The sequence below is a fragment of the Etheostoma spectabile genome, unplaced genomic scaffold, assembly GCF_008692095.1.
Source record: "Etheostoma spectabile isolate EspeVRDwgs_2016 unplaced genomic scaffold, UIUC_Espe_1.0 scaffold00005615, whole genome shotgun sequence".
Lineage (NCBI taxonomy): Eukaryota > Metazoa > Chordata > Actinopteri > Perciformes > Percidae > Etheostoma > Etheostoma spectabile.
This window is the reverse complement of record NW_022603279.1, coordinates 1-23918: the sequence shown is the minus strand read 5'-3', so window position 1 is coordinate 23918 and position 23918 is coordinate 1. Positions and strand designations below refer to the sequence as shown.

Below are 23918 nucleotides of genomic sequence, written 5' to 3'. Positions count from 1 at the left end.
TTCAAATAAGTCTTTACTGCAGCAATTCTCTGTCTTTTTTTTCATAAACTGTTTCTATAAAGCTACTCTGAGATGGTCATTCCTTTTTTTGTATTGAAGTTTTTCAACAAAAGAGATAAAATGCATGTGCAAAACACAATCTATGACCAATACAATATACTGTCTATTGTATAAGGGCATACCTGACACATCTGAAATAATGCAGTTTCTGTAATGTCAGCTGATGATAGTGTTTTTTTGTCATTGTGTTATGATTGACTAAATGTTCCTGTTGGAGGAGAACATGTGTTAGTGTTTGGAATCATTATTTGATTTTGAAACATGTTTGCAGTGTTTTGTTAGACATAGTGTGTTGTGTTAGTGTATTATTGTATTTTGACAATTAGTTTTGGAGTTTGTTTACAATGTGTGATTTTGAGCATGAAATTAACTGTTTTGCCAATTGTGTGTTTTGGGTGTGTTGGTGTGTTAAGTTTAGGAAACTTGTTAAATGTATTGAAACATCTGTCATAGCAATTGTAAAAAACTGTAAATCTGTCTTATTCACCTACAGTAGCACTACTGCTGTTGTTTAACAGCAGACTACCGCAAATTCAAAAAATACCGTAAATCACTGTAAATAAAATGTTACTACCCATAATGCAATGCATATTACAGTAATGAACCGGAAAAGAAAATTATGGTATTTTACTGGGCATTTTGTGGTAACTGTAGAAATTCCAGCAAAGTCTAACAGTGTAGGGTACGTCCGTAACTACAGCTCTGATCTAATACAGGAACAATGTCAGAGATCATACAGATCTTTCTGCCAGGAATCCTAACCGCTAGACCATATGGGAGTGACTACTTATCAATAACAGGGATTTCATGAATCAATCCATAGTCTGGCAAAATAAATTAAATATGAAAAGCCGTCTTGGTTCATTTTTCCACTGTTCCTACAATCACCACTCTGGTAGTTAGCATGGAGCTGTTTGTTCAAATACAAATAAAATGAATCTGTAATATGTCCACACATTCCTCTCTTCATTACCAACATACTGGAAGTCGGCCATGTTTAATTGGATGCTCTCCAGTTATTGTTGTTTGGTAGATTAACATTATATTTTCCTACTTTGGGGACTTTTCATTTCACATTCTTTGTCTGACATTTTCTATTCCCTGTTTGTATTTTCTGTGACTGCAAGTGGTTTTAAATCTGCTGGAGTTTCTTCAGACTAAAGCAAAGACACTGATGATGTCCTCCAAAAGAAACATAAAGGACAGCAACCTGTTTCCAGAGGACACTAAAGAATGACGGAGCAGCAGGAAACAGAGCAGCTCAAATAGCAAACAGCTGATTTATTCATCTGACTCGTAGAATAACGCCAATGATTGACTTGTTTTAAATGTCTGGGAATGTGGAACAGCTCCATGCTGACTACCTGAAATAAAACAAGGCCACATGCTGATTATTGGGGACTTGATTTGATGGATTTATTCTTCCTGTTGTGTCTCTGTTTAAACTCCTAATTTAAAGGTAAAGTAGGCGTCCACTAAAGGTTGTGTTGTTGCTGCTGACAGACTCAGATTATTATTCTAAGTGTGTGACAACATTATGGGATGGGTCCCTACAGAGATAGACCTTTTAGTTAAAGAGGAACATCCTTTTAGTTTAGATCCTTTAGTTTCCAACCAGACCAGAGTGGTGATTGGAGGAACAGTGGAAAGATGAACCAAGACGGCTTTTTATATATATATTTCTTTTTCTATTGACTCTAGTTGTGTTTGTTATAAACAGAAATCAACCTGTCAACATTTCTATTCATCATGAAGTTCTGACGTTAAGTTTTTACCGCCTGAACACGGAGGAGGATTCCTCCCTAACGGCCGCTCTGCTCTGCTCCGTGCCCCCGCTGTCCGGTAATAGTTAAAGCAGATAAAAACCTAAAGAACACTCAAAAGCTTCAAGATAAAACTTACTTAAGAAGCTTCTTCATTTACGTTCAAGAGAAGGCCTGTTTCCATCCACAATATGAATTGATTCATGAAATCCCTATTATTAATATGTGTTCAGTCCCATATGGTCTAGCGGTTAGGATTCCTGGTTTTCACCCAGGTGGCCCGGGTTTAACTCCCGGTATGGGAATTGGTATCTTGCTGGTGAAGGTCTGCAGCAAGATCTGCATGATCTCTGGCATTGTATTAGTATTAAATCAGAGCTGTAGTTACATACATACCCTACACTGTTAGACTTTGCTGTATTTCTACAGTTAAAATACCATAACTTTCATTTCCAGTTCATTACCGTAATAAACATTGCATTATGGTAGTAATATTTCATTTACAGTGATTTACTGTATTTTTTGAATTTGCAAAAAAATATTTTACATTTTATTCCTCTTGGTTTTAGCAGTAAAGGTAATTTAAAAATGTGACATGCTTTTCAGCAGTGTAAATAACTTTTTTGAGAGTTGTAGAGACAAACAAGAAAGGGATTACGGATATAAATGCATGACCGCCATATTTGACCTCTGACCTCACGACTTCAAAAGAATAGCGGGTAGATACTTCAAAGGTGTTGAAAGAAGTAGCGGCTCGAGACATCAAAGGAGGACCGGTTTGGTACGTGCTCACCAGAGTCCGGTCACACACACTACTCAGAGAGAGCTGGAGCAGCGATAAGGTAAGATCAGTCTTTGCTAATTCTGTGACATTAAAATCTCTGCTGATAGCCTTCGCAAGCGGCGACGTTAGCTTACCGACCTGTGTCATTGCTAGGCTAGCTAGCTGTTAGCTAGCTTCCCCCCCGAAGGAAAACTTAGTCTCGCTCCAACCTCACATTTTCCCCGTGGTGAGGATAAGCTAGCTCTAATTACGACGTTCGGTAAAGCTAACACAACTCGATCTACATGCGCTGTTCGGGACATCTTTTTTACTTTACTGTCAGACCATTGCCTGAAATACAATGTAACCCACATTCTGGAAGTTTAAGGTTGCTGCTAGCTTATGAGCTAGCTGTTTCCGCATTTTGGCTAACATTACCTCCGTTAATGCTAACGTTATGTTCCCAATTTTGTTAGTTGGTTTGTCAGTGTTTTAGAATGATTAAGCACAACTTATTACAGCTGTATTATAGGCCTAGCATAGGCTACGCCAGGTAAGGTGACCAGATTTCTCAGACAAAATCCGGGGACATTTCAGCTCCGAAGCGTACTTACCTCCAAAACAAGTAATGTTTTTACTTTTGTAAAACTTAACAGGGACACTAGACCTAGAGCTGTTCTCATTAAGGGCTGAGCCCCCCCCCCAAGTTCTGATCCTAGACCCACCCCTGCTGCTACTTCATACTCCTCTACACCTCAAAGGGGAATGTTTCAAGATAAAAAGTCCTAATATTTCAAGATAAAAAGTCCTAATATTTCAAGATAAAAAGTCCTAATATTTTAAGATAGAAAGTCTTAATATTTCAAATTAGAAAGTCCTAATAGTCCTAATATTTCAAGCTAGAAAGTCCTAATATTTCAAGATAGAAAGTCTTAATATTTAAAAATAGAAAGTCCTAATAGTCCTAATATTTCAAGCTAGAAATCCTAATACTTCAAGATAGAAAGTCTCAATATTTCATTATGTTGTCATGTTTACTGAACTACATTTATCTGACAGCTTTTGTTTTATTGCTCAATGCTTGTTTCTGTAACAGCTCATTGAGAATCAGATACAATAAAAACTATTGAGGACATATTTTCCTTTGACATTGATGCAGTATTAAACCAGATCGCTCCAGTCGGCAGAAACAAGCTACAATGTAAGTTAATAGGATAATTCCAGCTTGTATTTACGTTCATAAAGTGCTTGTTTAGCTGCGAACAGACTCAGATTAATATTCTAAGTGTCTGACAACACTATGGAAAGGATTTCTAAGGAGGTCGACCTTCCTGTTAAAGATTAGATCCTTTTTAAAACATAAAAGTCCGTGAAATTGCGTTCGCTAAACCCACCACACTCCATGTAAATAATCAGTGATTTTAGCATCGTAAAATACGGCTTTCTAAAACATCTGAGCACCGCTGGCTCTGGCTGTCTAGAGTCTGCGTGTGTAGGGTGTGTGAGTATCGGCTACGTTTTGTCAGTATTTTCTTTCTTTCATTCCAATTTCGAGTCTTTCAGTCACAGTGAAAACCGGGGACATTTCCGGGGACAGATCCAGCCGGGACAAGTGGTCACCCTAACGCCAGGGGTCATCAACTATATTTGTCAGAGGGCCAGAATTTTACCAGACAGTCTCCTTGGGGGCCGGACCCTTAAATAAAAATCAAATTTTGGTATAACATTATGATTGATGTTTATTGTTAATACTTTTTCCATTTCATTACAAAACTGAAGGCCTTTATGAGTCAGGTTCCTATCACCTATACCACAGACAACCAACAGGGGTGATAGATATTTTGCCTCAACTCAATAAGTCAATTTTACTTATAGAGCACTTGAAAAACAAACACCGAGGAAGTGACAGGAAAGGGTCTCTTAACAGAGGTAAAATGGCACTCTCAAAGGCTATGAAACGCAAAGTTGATATTGAAAACAGGTCCTTCAATGATGACTGGACTGAAAAGTACGCATTTATCATGCCAACCTTCCGGAATGCCTCACCAGTATGCCTAATTTGCAACAAAACTGTTGCAGTTGCAAAAGAAGACAATCTGGGCCTTCACCACCACACTAAACATTCAAATTTTAAGATTTCATATCCTGAGCAGTCAGAGGCGCGTCAGAGAAAAATTGCCGCACTGAAATCTGCCTACTCCCACGCAAGTGGCATTATTACTCGAACTTTAACTGATCAAGAGAGAGTAACGTGTGCATCCCTGCAGGCTGCTTGGGTGCTTTGCAGACATAACCGGCCTTTCACTGAAAGTGAGGTTTTAAAGGAGTGCATGATCACCGTTCTGGAGGAACTTGCCCCCGACAAATCAATGGACAGAGTTATTGCATCTGTCAAACAAGTACCTCTATCTGCCTCAACTAATGCACGTTGTGTACACGTTTTGGCGGAGCAAGTTCAGCGAGCTGTCATTGACGGGGTCAAGGAAGCCAAATATATTTCGCTGGCTATTGATGAGTCCACTGACAACACGGATATCTCACAGTTGTGCCAGTTGATGATCACTGGTGTAGGGTTTGGCGATTTTAGTACCCCTAAAGTGTCTGCTGGTGCTTAGCATTTTTAGCACCACACTCAAACCATCTGAGCTAACCGGCCTGCTTTTTAACTGTTTAAAAAGAACAGATGTCCAGAAACAATTAAGGCCAAATTGAGCAAAATTGGCCGAGTTCTGGATGAGCTGGATGAGTTGTACACTTTGACAATCCTTAACACTTTCAGACACTGTTGTATCATTTAAGTAACATACGCAAGTCTTTAAAAAGAATTGTGGCTGTTTTTCATGCAGGTTTGCATCATAACAATGTGGGTGCTATCTCTAAATGAACAATGGCCAACCTACATCCATCTTGGTAGCACCCAAATCTCTGTGCTGATCTCCCTGCTTGGATGGCAAGTCATCTGGTGGATTTTTCCCGTCAAGAGGAAGCGGATCAAGAGGGAGAGTTGTTTTATTGTACTCACTAGCAATAAAGTTTATTTGTCTAGAGCCGTAAAATTGCACTAGGTTATCAACGTTTTCAGCGAAAAAGAATACCACAGCTCAAGTCCCTGGTAAGGCAACAGCTTGATTCTGGGATGTGTATGAAGTGTTTGCTAATGTCATCTGTCATGCAGGTTTTTTTGATTGTAGGAACAGTGGAAAGATGAACCAAGACGGCTTTTCATTTATATATTTTCTTTTTCTATTGACTATAGTTGTGTATTATTAACAGAAATCAACCTGCCAACATTTCTATTCATCATAAAGTTCAGACGTTAAGTTTTTTTCTGCCAGTTCAAAATGGAGCTGATCACGGAGGAGGATTCCTCCCTAACGGCCGCTCTGCTCTGCTCCGTGCCCCCGCTGTCCGGTAATAGTTAAAGCAGATACAAACCTAAAGAACACTCAAAAGCTTCAAGATAAAACTTACTTAAGAAGCATCTTTGTTCACGTTCAAGAGAAGGCCTGTGAGACCTGTCAACTCCCGGTATGGGAAGCGGTATTTAACCGGTGAAGGTCTGCGGCAAGATCAGTAAGATCTGTGTCATTGGTCCTTTATTACATCAGAGCTGTAGTTACATACTTACCCTATGCCCTGATATGCATGTGTCAAAAAACATATAATGCTAATAACTAGACATGATATGCGTCTCTATAATTAAACATTATAAAACTATAACTAGACAGGGTGGCTGGGAAAACCTGAATCCTGACTGTCTTCGTTCACATTCAAGAGAAGGCCTGTTTCCAGCCAGACTATGAATTGATTCATGAAATCCCTGTTATTGATATGTTGTCAGTCATGTATGGTCTAGCAGTTAGGATTCCTGGTTTTCACCCAGGTGGCCTGGGTTCAACGCCCGGTATGGGAATAGGTATTTAGCTGGTTAAGGTCTGCACAAAGACCTGTACGATCTCCTACATTGGTTGTGTATTAAATCAGAGGTGTAGTTAGACTTTTCTGTAATTTCTACAGTTACCGTAAAATACCATAAACGTTATTTTACAGTTCATTACTGTAATAAACATTGCATTATGGGTATTATCATTTCATTTACAGTGATTTACTGTATATTTTTAATTTGCGGTACACTGTTAGACTTTACTGTATTTCTACAGCTACTTACCACAAAATAACCAGTAAAATACCATAATTTTCTTTTCCGGTTCATTACTGTAATATGCACTGCATTATGGGTATTAAAATTTAATTTACAGTGATTTACTGTATTTTTTGAATTTGTGGTAGTCTGCTGTAAAACAACAGCAATAGTTCTACTGTAGATGAATAAGACAGACTAAAATAAAATTGTTAGTTCATGTTAGTATAGAAATATATATAGTATAGAAATGGAAAAGTAAAATGTCTATAAAATTAAAGTTTTTCATTTTATAGAGATATTTCACTTTTTATTTATTATGCTTTTAGCAGTGAAGGTAATTTTAAAATGTGACATGCTTTTCAGCAATGTAAACAACTTATTGAGAGTATTACGCTTCAGTTTTTATGGGTGTTACGGCAGGTATGAGCACACAAGATTCCATTTTTATGGTTGAAATAAACTTAATGCTTTAAGTTTACTCTTCACCAGGTGGAGACATTAAATGTCAACAGACTTGATACTGATACAAAGTATAGGAATTAGCAGAGGATGGTTTCAATCCATCGACCTCTGGGTTATGGGCCCAGCACGCTTCCGCTGCGCCACTCTGCTTTCTAAGGCCGGGGGCTGGAAAATCTGTAATTAAATATTTTGAGGGATGGCCCAAGGTTCCAACAGTTTACGGGTTGTAAAGTTAAACATTTGGTAGACCTTGGAACTATCTTTTATGTGAACTCAACCATTGATTATTCACAAGACTTGTGATTGGCTGGTGTTTTAAAAAAGGGCATTGTGAGTACAGATATAAACATCAGTAAGGAGTCTACCAAGTTGCCTCTTATCATTTTAGTTTGGACACCCAGTGAGGCTTACCGTGATGGTTTGGACTGGGTCGACTAGGGTTTTCTGCTGCTCTCGAGCAGACCGCTGTACTCACTCTGGTTTCTCTTCATAACGCACAAGTCTTTTGCCTTTTACTAAAGACTTCCATGTAGGGGAACGCCGATGAGTTGAAATTATTTTTCGTGGGCTTTGCTGTTTGGCCGAGCCTTTTGTACTTGCTTTTGCTTACCTTTGCTTTTACTCATGAGCTCTGTTTTTATCCCACCCAGAAAAGTGATTTTAGACCTGGAACGGGCCATCTTTTATTTCCTGTGAAGGTCCAAGTGGGAACAAGTGCAAAGAAGAGTGATGAAGAAGCCAAAGGAAAAAGGAGGGTAAGGAGTGCCTGACTTTTTATTGTTTTTAGGGAACAGATTTACAGCTATACACATAACAACAAACAAGAACAAACATTTCCTCCGGAATGCACAGAAGTAATGAATGTTGTCATTCAGATTCTGAGCAAATTAATGGTGAAAGGTGTAAATCCCCGTCAGTTCGGTTCGTTACTGGAAGAGCTGGAAAGCACGTATTCTGAGCTCCTGCTGTACAACACAGTCCGGTGGCTGTCCAGAGGCGAGGCACTGAAACGCTTTGCGGCAGCTCTGGAAGAAGTGAAAACCTTCCTGGGCAGCAAAGGATCACATTTCCTGAGCGGGATCAGCCAGAGTGGCTGGGAAAGCCTCTTGGTAGACATGACACACCTGAACACATTGAACACAGCTCTGCAGGGTACAGGACCCACAGGGCTGCGTCTCCTTTACCCTGAAGAGCTGTGGAGATTTTGCCATTCGAGCCAAGTTGACAGTGCTAACCCTATTTTACTAAACCGTTAACCCAACGAGTTAAAAATGATTTGTTGCATGCAGAAATGTTATTTCATTTTCGCTGCAGTTGTTCATTGATTTCATAAATGTAACACAGTACAGTTTGTTTATACATAGCACAAAGGCAAAAAAAAAATTATATACAGTGTTATTTCATTTAAAATTTCAAAAGGGTTTTGTGGCTCCCAGTGCTTTCTTTACTGTGTGAAACGGGTCCAAATGGCTCTTTGAGTGGTAAAGGTTGCCGACCCCTGCCCTAGACCAACAAGCCACGCAAAACAGCTTTTTAGCAATTTTTCATAACGGAAATGCAGCGCCAATCTGTCATTGACTTGAAAGGCAATGGTTAAGTAGTTTGACATGGGGTCTTTGAATGGCTCCCCTGCCAAATTCAGCTTTCTAATTACATTGGACAACAGAATACTTTTGACGCAACCCCTTTTACTAAAATTCAAACTTGAATTTTTCCATCAAAAATGGTTGGGTTTAGTACGTTTTTTCTCATTGACTTTACATTGGCATTGTTTTCCATGGTGGCCACACAGAATTTTCACACATTCCGGGCCACAACCATGTAGGGCGTTGTTAACAGTTTGTGATCATTAATTCCGTGAAATGAACACGGCCCCTTTAAGGTAAGGAAAGGTTTGTGCCATGACACGCGGGACAACAATGGGACGGTTGGGTTTAGGAAAACAATAAACGGTTGGGTTTAGGAAAGCAATAACGGGAATTGCTTTTCCCACAGCCCTCTGTATTACAACCCTGGGTAGCTCAGTCGGTAGAGCATCAGTCTTTTAATCTGAGGGTCCAGGGTTCAAGTCCCTGTTCAGGCGTACATGTGTAGATTCTGCTTGCTGCCGTGATGGGTTGTACACTTTGGCAATCCTTAACTCTTTAAGACAGTGTTGTATCATTTAAGTAACATGCACAACTCTTTAAAAAGAAATGTGGCAAGTTTGCATCATAACAATGCGGGTGCTATCTCTAAATGAACAATGGCCAACCTACATCTATCTTGTTAGCACCCAAATCTCTGTGCTGATCTCCCTGCTTGGATGGCAAGTGATCTGGTGGATTTTTCCCATTAAGAGGAAGCTGATCAAGAGGGAGAGTTGTTTTATTGTACCCACCAGCAGTATAGTTTATTTGTCTAGAGCCCTAAAATTGCATTAGGCTATCAACGTTTCCAGTGAAAAAGAAAACCACAGCTCAAGTCCCTGGTAAGGCAACAGCTTGATTCTGGGATATGTATGAAGTGCTCGCTATCGTCATCTGTCATGCAGGTTTGCAGGATGTTCACAATCTGCTAGTGGCCTTGATGAGTTGTGACATTGAGCATTTTAACCGTTTTGGCCAAGTTAGCCAATTTTCAACCAGTTTGTGCAATAACATTTGGTGTTCTCAGGCAATGTGCAAATTATGGTCTACCCTCCTGCTGTCTAGAAGACTGTGATCATGGCAACAGCTTAATGGTCTTCATTTACTTGCACTTCAATTTGTAGTTCAGGAGATTGTTTTTTTCCACAGCCATTTGCTTTAGAAGCCTGGGTAGCTCAGTCGGTAGAGCATCAGACTTTTAATCTGAGGGTCCAGGGTTCAAGTCCCTGTTCAGGTGTAGAGTTGCACATTCTGCTAGATGAGTTGTCCATTTGACTTGCCTGAACACTTCAGACACTGTCATATCATTTGTGTTCCATGCATAAGTCTTTAAAATAATTGTGGCTGTTTTTCAAGCAGGTTTGTATCAAAACAATGTTGCTGGTAAGTCTAAATGAACAATGGGCAACCTACATCCATCTTGCTAGCACCCAAATCTTTGCTTGGATAGTATGTCCAAGGACATACCACATATGTTCTATAACACTTTTCATTGGTTTGCTACCACTCTTAAATAATTCCTTTCATTGTATCAATCTCAGAAATAACCAAAGAATGACAAATTCCATTCATGTGCTAGTGTTCAACCACTTGAATGTCACTGTATTTTCAGCATCAGTTGTGTTTATGTTTTTAAAACACCTGCCCCGTGTGCGGGTTGAACTCACAACCTTCAGATTATGAGACTGCCGCACTGCCTACTGCACCAACGAGGCTATGAAAGCTGTTGCAATGGTTCGGAAAATTTCAGAAATACTAACAATTTGGTCTTTAATCTCAATAAAAACAATGTTTTTGGAAACCTATGTACTCACACAAAGGCTAAGATCGACCCTAGATGCTTTGTCATGACCCCATGAAACAACCAGGACAAAAGACCGTGTGCAAAGGTTGAAGTGGTAGTCAGTTTAGTCAGTGGTGAATGTGTATGCATGGATGAGTGTGAGGTATTGTGTCAGCGATTTATGCTGGACAGTGTAAAACTAACAAAGATGAGCGGGAGAGGTGCTGGACTGAGAGACCTCTAGGGCAATCACAGATGCACAACCAATAATAAAACACTACTGAGTGAATGTGTTCAGAAAATGAAGAACATTGTTCAGAAAGCTTAATGAAGCTTCATTTGACCATAACTATTAACCACCAGAACCTGGTAAAAGGTATGAGGTACTCCTGCATAGCTAGCCAGTGATTTTCCTACTGTAGATGGTGGTCGGCATGCCAACAAGGCTTGAAAATTTGCAGATGGGGGATTCAGAGAAGATGTAACAGTTTAAAGTTTAAAGTTCTTAATTTTCTAAATTGTCCGCCTACAGTGCCAACGAGAGCTCTACTCTAATATTACCGGGTACCCAATAGCTATTCAACTTCACAAGTTATTGTTGATCCCAGAAACAACGCCCATGCTTGTGTCTTTGTTATGCAAATACTCTGGAAGTCTACTTATTAAGAGTATGCGTTCCTCTTTTTCCCTTTTGATTATAAAAACACCCGCCTGAGATTTTCGATCTCAGAAATAACAATAGAATCCAGGAGCCATTCCTCACCTAAAACAATATGAGTCATTCCAGTAAGTGAAAAGGAAACTCACATCTACAAAGATAAATTTGGTGAATGTGATTCCCTGATGGTCTAGTGGCTAGGATTCGGCGCTCTCACCGCCGTTCCCCAGGTTCAATTCCCGATCAGGGAATTGTCTGGACTTGACACACTATAAAGTAATCTGTAATTTTACATACACCAATACATTACAAAAAATAAACTGTAAGAAAAGCTGTAATTTAAGGGACATCTAGCACGTGTGAAACCACCTGTGGGTGTGGAACATGGATGTGTAGAGATGGGCTTTCAAACAATGCACCTTTTGACATTTTGACATGTCACAGTAGGAAAAGCAAGGGTATGAGTAAAAATAAATTATGGCTCAACTCAATTTACATTTTTACAGTAGACATAAGGCATTACAAAGTCAAGAAACTACAGTGAGGAAAATAAGTAATTGAACACCCTGCTATTTTGCAAGTTTTCCCACTTAGAAATCATGGAGGGGTCTGAAATTGTCATGGTAAGTGCTTGTCCACTGTGAGAGACATAATCTATAAAAAAAAAAAAATCCAGTCGGCTTCCCCAATTTCTGAGTAACAGGAAAATAGCCTGATAAGCATACATGTGCAGCTTAACCTCAAAAAGTCATAAAGCAAATGCTTGTGGTTTAAAGATCAAGCTCCCGCTCATTGTCAAACGTATCACTTTATAGAGACGCAATCATGGTCACACAATGCTCATACATATCATTGTGTCTACACATTACAATTCTGAATAGAGATGAAAAACCTATGAGTCAAACGTATCACTATTTGGAATTTGAATGTTCAGACAGAGGCTACATGCAAATGACTGAGTGTAAAATCGCAACGGTTCAGGAATAAGTTAAACATGTTCTGAATGTATTCTAACAGTGATAGCAGACTGCTGAAACACACCACTTTTTATCTCGAGCGAACACTTACATGAAAACCATGGATATGCTATTAATGGCGCTGGTTTGAATGAACTTTTGGGTGCCCTGTCCTCCATCTTGACGCAGACTACATGGTGTATACGGAAGTCAGGAAGTTCAGTGACACCTAAAATCAGATGCTTCAAATCAAATTTTAGAAAGCCAATAATTTTAGAGTGAATCTAAATGTATACTTCAAAAAGTCAGAACAAAACAACCAAACGGGAACATTGTGTGAAGGTTCAGCGCAACCGCAGGGTAACGTTAAAGATGGTTGGTTCTCTTAACGTTTAGGGAACATTCCCTAAACCAGTGATCATCAACTGGCGGCCCGCGGGCCGAATGCGGCCCGCCAAGCCGTTCGATCCGGCCCGCGACTGGATTCCAAAATTGTGAGGATCAAAGAGAAAATATGTAGGCCTATTCTACACTATTAAAGCAACTAAAAGCAGCAACAACTGAGTATCTTCTCAGTAATCACCACCATTTATGACTCTATTTAGGCTACACCCCAAAATGAGGACAGACTCGTTACACTGTTTTGTGCAGCTCTTCTCGGAAATCTTTGCCATCATAGTATCTGACAAAAACGCACAACTGTGAGATATCCGTGTTGTCAGTGGACTCATCAATAGCCAGCGAAATATATTTGGCTTCCTTGACCCCGTCAATGACAGCTCGCTGAACTTGCTCCGCCAAAACGTGTACACAACGTGCATTAGTTGAGGCAGATAGAGGTACTTGTTTGACAGATGCAATAACTCTGTCCATTGATTTGTCGGGGGCAAGTTCCTCCAGAACGGTGATCATGCACTCCTTTAAAACCTCACTTTCAGTGAAAGGCCGGTTATGTCTGCAAAGCACCCAAGCAGCCTGCAGGGATGCACACGTTACTCTCTCTTGATCAGTTAAAGTTCGAGTAATAATGCCACTTGCGTGGGAGTAGGCAGATTTCAGTGCGGCAATTTTTCTCTGACGCGCCTCTGACTGCTCAGGATATGAAATCTTAAAATTTGAATGTTTAGTGTGGTGGTGAAGGCCCAGATTGTCTTCTTTTGCAACTGCAACAGTTTCGTTGCAAATTAGGCATACTGGTGAGGCATTCCGGAAGGTTGGCATGATAAATGCGTACTTTTCAGTCCAGTCATCATTGAAGGACCTGTTTTCAATATCAACTTTGCGTTTCATAGCCTTTGAGAGTGCCATTTTACCTCTGTTAAGAGACCCTTTCCTGTCACTTCCTCGGTGTTTGTTTTTCAAGTGCTCTATAAGTAAAATTGACTTAATTGAGTTGAGGCAAAATATCTATCACCCCTGTTGGTTGTCTGTGGTATAGGTGATAGGAACCTGACTCATAAAGGCCTTCAGTTTTGTAATGAAATGGAAAAAGTATTAACAATAAACATCAATCATAATGTTATACCAAAATTTGATTTTTTTATTTCATTTTTATTTAAGGGTCCGGCCCCCAAGGAGACTGTCTGGTAAAATTCTGGCCCTCTGACAAATATAGTTGATGACCCCTGCCCTAAACGTTAGTTTTTGGTTTGTTTGAACTAACCTTTAGAGAACCAAAAACTAACGTTCCCTAATTGTTCTGTATCAGTGGGGCTCCAACTAGTAACACAACGTAAAATAGCTGTTACTGTTACTGTCATTAGAAAAAATCCTGAGATTCAGTTGTCAGAAAAACAACCCCATAGATTAGCACTAACTAAAATCAATCCAATGCCAATGCTTGAGTTAGACCAACGTCAAAGTCTTACAGTAAGCAACCTTCTTTGCTCATGATCTTCCCCATAGTCCCGATGTTTCTTCTGGCATCTTCTGTGTTGTGATATAGAAGCAGTGGAAGTGGTTCCTTACACAGATTTACCATCTTAAATACTGAAGGCAGCTATTTCCACTCAAATCCACCTTCTTTTTGATCAAGTTTCAGTGGTCTTGTCTATTGTAAGTAATGAATGGCTTCATGAATAGACAACCATCATCCCAATGTATGCCATTAACAGTCTATGAGTGGTCAATTAGAGTCCAATAACTTTCTTTGGGGCAACTCCTTTTTCCTCCAGATAGAGCTCATTCAGCAATAGAAAGAACCAGTTAGTACTGAATATCTATTCCAAAACTCCCATTCTTTTATTTATTTAGCCAGCGGTGGACAACTGCTGAAATGTACTTGCTCTGCATGTGTTAGTGTCTGATGATGAACTCATAACCAAGACAACCCCAAAGAGAAGCACTTATGAACCCAATAATCATCAGTGTCTTCATTTGAGATGATCTGAATGTGATTACAATGACATCCAATGATTTTATTGATCGCTGGGGGAAAAAGAACATAAGGACTTCGGGGAAGGACTCGCCAGAACCAGGTTAGTACCAAGCATTTCTGGGAGATGGAATCACACAAATGGAAAGATGAAGGAGAGAGGAGCTCAGTGTCTCAAAGGAAGTTAGTTGTTCATTTCTTTAATGTTTCATTTCATATACTGCTTTGTAACTTTTATTCTTGTGTTTTATCTATTTTTTTTTTTAACAGTTTTTGTGTAAAGCACTTTGAACGGCCCTTTTGTTGAAAGGTGCTATACAAATAAAGCGGCCTTGCCTTGTCTTGAATAAGATATCAATATTAGTGCAAATCAATATTGCACTGCTTTTCTGGTTGTTGTGACTGAGTGGTTAAGGCGATGGAGTAGAAACCCATTGGGGTCTCCCCTCGCAAGTTTGAATCCTGCCGACAACGAAAGCCATCCTTTAATTGTGGTCACACATCCCATTGTAACAAACGGCAGATGTGCCTTCATGGACGATTTTGTAATATCTCATAGGTACTGGAAGCCACTGATCTATCTCTGAGCATTTTTTTTTTTTTAATATGGTTCTCATTTGAATTTGAAAGCTGACTCTGATACTACAGCTCGTCTTGTTTCTAAGGAGGCCCAACATGTTTATATGTAAATGTGGAATTATGGAGAAAACCCAGTTCATGAATCAAGATTTTGACACTGGATGCATTTAGACAACAATGTAATCATGTCGTGCTACTAGCTAGATGCTAGCTACCAGATACCATCTAGTAGGGATGAGCCGAATACTCGGCTGAAACGAGTATCCGGTACGGATAAAGCACTTTTGCAGAGTACAAGTATCATACGAGTAATGTGAGTCAATATCTGTACTCGGATTCAGTGAAAGTCTCCACTGACTGTGTCTCCGTTCTGTGATAGGCTAGTCACAGTGCCAGTCACAGCGCCTCTCCCTTACACTATTCTGTGATAGGCTAGTCCCAGCGCCCCTCCCTACTCACACAGATTCCTTCTGTTGTTGTGTCCCACCGGCTGTTCTCACACGCACTCAGGGCGCGGAGAAGTGAACAGCTCTACTCTTCAGGTCCGCGGGCTTTCCCGTTAACATTTAGGGTTTCTTCAGCTTCAGGTTTGTTTTATACTTCGGTTTGAACTAGTACCTAGTAACCAGGAGACTTCTGGTAACGGGGTTTGTTTAGACATGGTGTTGGTAGAATGGTACTCGCGTTGCATCTCTGCCGTCGGAGTTTTTTTTTTTTTTTTAAACTGCCTGCTGCTCTAACCAGTTTTTTGAGTGTCTGAAACTTTCTTGCTGTGTTTTATAAAAAATAAATAAAAGGCAGTTGCGGTATAAATGAATAATATTACAAATTAAGTTACACACACACAAACACATTCCAACCCCCCCCCCTCTCTTTTTTTCTCTCTCTCTCTCTCTCTGTATCTCTTACTCACTCACAGACAAACACACTCACAATTGAGTGTGTCTCTGTGAGTGTGAAAATGTGAGTGTGAAAATAAAAAAAGAACCAAAAATAAATAAATGATCAAACTGATCATAGAAAAATTAAAAGTTAAAAAATAAAGTTATATTATTGAGTATGAAAACTCTTGTTCATTACATTTTACTTAATAATTGCAAGCACATTGTTGTATTTATTGTTGCAAAACTTGTTATATACTGTAGGCCTATATAGTTTGTTTGTTACCATGACAACACCAATGACACTCAATGCTGATGCTGTCATGGAAATAGTTTTCTAATCAGCAATAAATATAACAATTTCTGATCAACCCACATCAATTGCATGATTAAATAACATACCGGTTAAAGGCCGCCCCCCCCCCCCCCCATTTCAAGACAACCCGACCCACTTCCGGGTTAAATATGACCACTTCCGGTTTAGGCCCCACCCACTCCAAGTACGGATCCGGATACAGATAATACATGTGGTAAACAGATACAGATACAGATACAGATAATGCTGTACTCGCTCATCCCTACTATCTAGCTAGATGCTATCTCGCGCTACACGGTAGCTGGCGAGATAGGTTAGGCTTATTGTTTGTTGAATTTGCGAGATATTGCTAATAAAACTTCGCAAAACAAAGTGAAGATCTTGCAAATTAAACTCAAAATCTCAGAAAAACAAAGTTAGGATCTCACACAAGTGTTTGCCCCCCCCAGGGCAATGTTTAAAACAGTTTAATTATGCAAACAGAAGTTGGCCAGAGTGAGCACCCATTCATGTCCTCAAACACTCATTAGCCGTCGTTCTGCAAGACAAAGGCAGCCATCAGTTCCAGGTGCTAACTGCTTAGAGACCTAGCTCCTTTTGTCCAGAAGTTCATCACTAGAGCTGGAGTTTCTCAGATGATGTCCCAGCTTGTTGAAATCAACTCTCTTTAAATGGTTTAAGGTTTAAAATGACACTTGTTTAAACCCGTGGATCTTCTGCCTGCATTTCTTGATGATATGAAACAGCTGACTGTATCCCAGATGAACTTTAAAGCTGCCTCTACATCTCTTCCTCATCTGGGGTCATCTCTGGGACCGGGGACAACAGCTCGCCAATCACTCTTGTCTTCATGTTGCTTTATGTAGTGGCTTACCAATGGGATGTGTTTTCATATCTCTTACTTGTTATTCTCTCATTTATCTATCTATATATCTATCTATCTATCTACATGTCTATGTATCTATCTATCTACATATCTATCTATCTATCTATCTATCTATCTATCTATCTATCTATCTATCTATCTATCTACATATCTATCTATCGATCTATCTTTTACAGTTTCTACTTAACTGACATATTGCCTATGTTACTTAAGTAGAAACTGGTGCTGTGAATCTAACTAAACTTTACTAATGTTCCTTAAAGTAAAGTTTAGCTGTGAATTAATCTAGACATGTATCAAACTAATATGTTCACTTACATATTGTTGAAAAATAGGTGATTAAATTACTGGTTGAGTTATATGGAATTAAATACAACCAAATAAAGCAATTCATTCTTTTAGTTGCAGTTTGAGCATTTAAAAAGAAAGACATCTTTCATCAAGACATCTCAAGTTTTCAGAAGATTCTGCCAAATCAGAGACGAGTTGAAACATCCCAAGTCCGCCCCTCCCCCAGCCAAACAGGGTACTTAAGCTTCCTCTCAGCCCAGCCCAAAGGCCCACTCTCCGGGGACTGCTGGGATCAACTGACCTCATCTTTCCAGAGAGAAGACCAGAGCAGCCTGCTGTCCTACTTCAAGAAGAAAAACAGCTGTTTTAACAGCTAAATACAGCTTTTACCTTGACTGGAGCTTTGACTTTAGGAGACTTAGCTGCTTTGGCTTGGGAAACCCTGCGGTGATAACAGGAGCCATTAAACTAAGGGACTATCTACATATTAGGGACGGACCTTTTAGCAGTTTGAATCAAATCTTACAACTAGTAAATATGGCAGAGAGAAAAGTGCTAATCAAAACCTTCAAAAACTACTTAAAGGCCCATCACCACCTGGACTATTGCCTTACATTTGACGGGGATTTAAGACACGCCCATGACCAGCTTAGGAACGCTGTCCAAACTAAACCAGAGCACGGTAAAGTGCACCATCTAGTCGCTAAAAACTGGACTCAAGCTACAATCTCACTAATAGCTAGACATTTAGAGAAAGTTATAGAAGACAAGTTAATCAGCTTAAAAAATAATGTCAGGACAACAAACTGGAGGGAGGCATGGTCTCTAGCTGTTCACTTTACCAAACGGGACTTGGCAAATTTTAAAACTGATGTGACAGAAAGGGTTGAAAAAGAGCTGAGGGAAGAACTGGACACAGTGCATCAAATAGTGGAAAAGCCACTGTTTCAAAGACATGAGCATTTTAATGAAAAGATCCAAAATTGGAACTTAGTAGTCCACAGGCCAGTTTTAATTATTGGAGACTCCAACTTAGGAAGGTTACCAGAATGCGTTGACAACAGAGTACAGGTGGACTCTTATCCAGGAGCTAAATTAGGCCATGCACTGCACATTTTGGAAAAAGCCCCATATTCAAAGCAAGTTCAAAAGGTCATCCTTTCTTTTGGACTAAATGACAAAAAAACGGATCCAGAGCAGGCCAGGGCACAGCTAACAGCAATCTACAAGGTTGGCACAGAAAAGTTTCCAAATGCACAAATAGTAACTCCACTGATTAATTTCTCTGATGCTTTACCAGCAAGACAAAAAAACACTTTGAGGGAAATAAACCTAGCAATAAGTCGACTCCCACACCTTCCCAAATTAGCAGCAGGGAAGTTCCAAACAAGGTGGGACAATGTGCACTGGAGTCCAGAGACAGCAGCACATATTCTGACTCAGTGGAGGGACGCATTCAGATTCTAAGACTGATACAAGACCTGCTCCAGCATCACGGCATGGGGAGTGTTCAGAAACCTTTTTGGAACTCTTCTTATTGGATACTTTTTGTTTTCTTTCTTGTCTGGATATTTCATCCCACACAAACCTATGGTGGGGGTGCATTGACATGTCATATAGTTTCCAGAGCCAATGTTTTCTATTAGCAGCAGATTCAACAAATGGAGAGAAACTTTCCACAGCAACATTCTCCAGGCGTCTACCTTCTGAAAGCAGAATGAGTTCCTGGATAGCCAAGCAGGAGTGGACCACCAACTGCCCAGATGCAAAAGCTTTCCTTTCACAGTGGAGGCCCCAGGAGAGTCTGTTGGAAGCAGCAACAAGCAAAGGCGTTCTGAAGGCGACAAAGTCCCTAAAGTGGACTGGGCTAATGGAAGTGGACATTGAGGGCAAGGGGAAAGGTATTCCCAGATAACAATTTTTGGTTCCCAGAACGCTCTGGGAACGTTCGTTTTTGGTTGCGGGAACGTTCCCTGAAGGTTTGTTTTGGTTGTAGTTTGGTTGTCTGTTGGTTAATTGGTAGGTTTTCTTAACGTTCCGGGAACGTTCATTTTTGGTTACAGCGAACGTTCTCGGAACGTTCCCGTATTGTCTCTAAAAGTTACAACCTTTAGAGAACGTTAGGCGAACGATACGAGAACGTTGCAACCTTTAGCAAACGCTACGGGAACGTTCCCTTAACGTTGCAACCTTTAGAGAACATTAGGGGAACATTTGCTGTAACCATAAACAAACATTCCTAGAACGTTAAGAAAAGATTAGATTCTAACCTTTAACACTAGAACTGCCATGATAAAAAAATACAATCCTGCTGGTACCTGACTTTTCCTAAAAGACTCTATATTTTAATTTAAAATAGTTTTTATATACATTACACACTAGGCAAAGAAAATGAAAATCACTTTTACCTATTTGGCCAGACACGGTCATTTTGACCGCTCGGATTTTCGCGGTATAGTTTTTTAATCTTTTGCACAATTGAAGATGCAAATTGGTTGCTTAGTTACGACCAGCGTCTCTGCCAAAGAAACGTCATAAGCGGTCTTGAGTAACAACTGTGGGCATCAGCGATGGGCCGAAGGCAAAGCCAGAGCCGGTAACGCTAGCTACCACCATGAGTACGGCGTGGATGGACTCCGTTCTGGACCAGAAGGCAGCGCCGGGCGCTCGCTCTGTGGAAGGAGCGGTACACGGAGCTAGATAGCCTGTGGCAGCCTACTTGTGTATACAACTTTATACATCCTCAAACTGGCTGGAATTGCACACATCCTCTCCAAGGAGGGCACCAGCAGTGAAATTGTCCGGAGGAAGTTCAGGCAGCAACTGGCAGAGGAGCTGAGAGCCGAGTTCAGAGACGAGAAAAGGGAGCGGAGCACGGTCCGAGCAGCGCTGCGCACCACAGCAGACACCAACACGGAGGCAGTGACAAGTTACGTTAGGTTATAAATGTTCAATAAAATACTTTTAGGTGTTATTTGCATGTTATAAGTTATGTTGAACGAATTTACATACCATATTTTTCAGATGTGAATGGAATAATTACGTTTTACTATGCCATGATTTGAATTATTGAAACACCTGGGCAACTCAAGTGTATAATTAAACACGTTAAATTGTACATTTTGATGTTATTTCGATTTTCTAAAGATATCCTAACACAATACCTGCATAAAATTACAATTAGGTATTTATCATGACAGATTATAGAGTTTGGAATCTGGCGGTCAAAATGACCGCTCACGGCAGTTCTAGTGTTAACAAGTGGATGTAACTGCCTGTCTGTGTCCACCTGTAGCTTTAGTCTGGACCTGGAAGCCTTAACTTTTACCACAGACATTGGGTTTGTTTTAGAGAATTAAATACTTTATATAGAAAGATATGTCTATGTTGAATCTAGTAAGGTTGTAGTGGATGGGACTGCCTTTTCTCTTGTAGTTTACATACTTTTGACCATTCTTTGACCGGTCAGTTGCATGTTAATTATTTGAATAATTATGAAACAGCATCACAGTGATAACATTTCATGTCATAATAATCTGTAATTCATATTGACCAAAGAAACCAAATTTAAAAGGACTTTAAAACCCCAAAACACAATGTGAATCCCATAACTGTCACATGAAAAAAGAGAAGAGAATCAGACAGAATATTTATCAATTTAAGATTTTATTCTGGAAAACTAAACACAGCTGCTGAAACTTTTTTTCTTACTACCTGTCTGTTATTTTTGGATGATAACACTAAGCAGCATGGTCCATGAAGCCTACTAGAGATTCACTCCATTTGGTTTTTGATTAGAGAAATTATCTGATGTGGTCAGTGACTTTCCATCAGTTGGAGGCCGGATGAAGTTTAATCTGAATGTGGTCCAGCACAGCTGGAGATTAAAGCAACGGTCATCCTCCTGTTATGTAGTACAGACTCCCACCAGCCTGGTATTTTGTGTTGTTTTAAATATGCATGGTGCAGTAATGAGCACATCATTTGGCTTATATCCAGATGTGAATTGTACATCACTAATTTACCCAGACTTTTGTTTTCTGATCATTCTTGTCCCAGTGACTATTGTAATAACGACAATCACATTTGGTTATTTAGGCTTTGACAGCGGAAAACGGTAAACATGCAGTGGCGTGGACACATTAATCTAAAGGATGATGGAAGATTTTATGTTACTGCTAAAAGAGACAAAGTGGGACTTGAAATCAAGTACATCAGTGCTGTAAAAGGTAAGTTAGATCTTCTGTTTAATTATGATTCAACTTTAATACATTTCACATTTTGCCACTTAATTGTTGTTTGGTTTTTTATGAATTAGGTCGTGGCATCTTCACCCCTGTTCCATTTGAAAAGGGAGACTTTCTACTGGAATACAGAGGTGATCTGATAAGCAAGAATGTGAGAGGAGACACAGAATTTCCCAGGACCTGCTCAAAGTGTTCATATTCGAGTTCCGTTTAATGGAAAACTGTGGCGGTAAGTATAGGTTACTGGTTAATCTAATCAGAACTATATGACTCTTTTTCTCCCTTCAAGTTATTTTACATTGCATTAGTATAAAAACTGATTCTTGGTGGAACATGATTTTTACAGCTTTAGTTAGCGCTACCAGTCCTGATGTCACCTACCCAGCACACCATAGCAGAAATGATACTGATCATTACAGACTGGTAGAACCAAAACAAAGAAGTCATAAAATGCTATGTTATACCATACAATGAAAGTCTTCCTTTACCCAACTCTCTTAACAGAACAGTTAAGGGACTTCGCTGACTGCTGTAGCTTCACTGACTGCTGTAGCGCTTACAGACAAAAGTAACTTTTGTTAAATTGTGTGTTCAACAGGATCGGTGTCATTTGTGTTGTCCACCGTGGATGAGAGTGAAGGTAAGATTCAGATTCAAGAGGTTTAATGTCTTATGCACATAAACACAGTGGTTTATACCATACAATGAAAGTCTTAATTTGCCCAACTCCCTTAACAGAACAGCTACAGCAGTCAGTACTGTAGCTTCACTGACTGCTGTAGCTGACTAGGAATAAAATTAAAGACCAAAAATAACTTTGCAGTGTATTCTACACATGCCACAAAACTGTAACATCCACAGTGAGATTCCATCCAAGGAAATTTATGCACATCTGTGATGTTTTCTGTCTCAAAATGCATAAATAAATAGCCCTACATTAACTGTACTGCACTTGTATGAAACATCTCATCTGCAGGGAATGTATTCTGAGTTTGAGATAAAAGTAAGTTATCTCCTTCTCTTCATATGTTCACTCAATCGTCAAGTGAGTATGTTCTATTCTCTCTTTGACAAGTTGGTTAAAAGACTAAAAATGATGGTCTGAATGACTGAGTCTCCAAATGTCACAAAACCTGGAAGATTACCGGTTATAAGTAGTATTAGGCTGATTGGGTTGTTACATAATTAATGTGTTTTTCAATATCAAGACTAACTTTCAGACCAAGTTCCTATACTATTTATTTATTATATTAATCCCTATGAAATCAAACTTAAACTGAGAACCTTAAACCTCAGTCTTTTTTCATTTAGAATACAGTGTTGAAGTACAATACCAAAATAACTTAAGACATGTTACTAGTTGTAGTACTAATAACTGTGAACTTAAAATGAATTAAAATATCAAAAGCCACTTAATAGATGAACAGCAAAGACATTCTAAAATATGTTTTAATGCTGATGACTTTAATACATACTTATGTGGGCTAGTAAAGTTGTTGAAATGACATCGAGTGAGTGATCAACTGATAACCAGAGTGAATTATTAAGAAATGTAAATTGCAAATTCTTGCCAACTGTAGCATTGACTGACTCATGTTTTGATGGCTTCAACATTTTGTTGTGATATATTTTTTTTTTTTGTCTCTCTTCCAGGAATTATGCTGATAAAGCGTATGGATCCAGAAGAAATGGCAAAGAAAGCGTGGTCTAAGGCTGAGGGCGCCGCAGTAATGCGACATTTCAGAAATCATATAAGCAGAGGAAAGATGGCCACCAAAACTGAATGCAGTCCCTGCAAACTGGTGAAAGACCCAGTGTTGGCACAGAGAACCGTGCAAAATATATAGATATATATATTATATAATATAAGGGACTTTGTTCGAAACAGAGGAATAGCTGCAAATAGGCAGTCCCAAAAAGATAGGATTTAAATCCACTGACGGTTGTGGTGGTGTTTATGTTTTAAAAAGTGTTACAAGTTGTTAAAGTGTTATAGGTGTGTATGGTGTTTTAAAGGTTCAGTACAAAAATCCACCAAACAAACTGCACAGTTTTATTTATCGCGGATCCTTGAGACTTCAGCTGTTAATTGTGTGTTCATGTTAATTATCAGGTATTTAAAAAGTA

At 39.5% G+C, this 23918-nt stretch overlaps 3 non-coding genes across 3 annotated transcripts; all 3 read left to right on the top strand.

Moving 5' to 3' along the window:
- The first annotated feature begins 2056 nt into the window (after positions 1-2056).
- On the top strand, positions 2057-2128 carry trnae-uuc (transfer RNA glutamic acid (anticodon UUC)). Its single transcript has one exon. It is a non-coding gene; the product is annotated as a tRNA-Glu (tRNA).
- Positions 2129-7663: 5535 nt separating this feature from the next.
- LOC116677672 (U5 spliceosomal RNA) lies at positions 7664-7780 on the top strand. Its single transcript, XR_004329042.1, has one exon. It is a non-coding gene; the product is annotated as a U5 spliceosomal RNA (small nuclear RNA).
- Positions 7781-9984: 2204 nt separating this feature from the next.
- On the top strand, positions 9985-10057 carry trnak-uuu (transfer RNA lysine (anticodon UUU)). The gene has a single exon. It is a non-coding gene; the product is annotated as a tRNA-Lys (tRNA).
- Positions 10058-23918: the final 13861 nt, after the last annotated feature.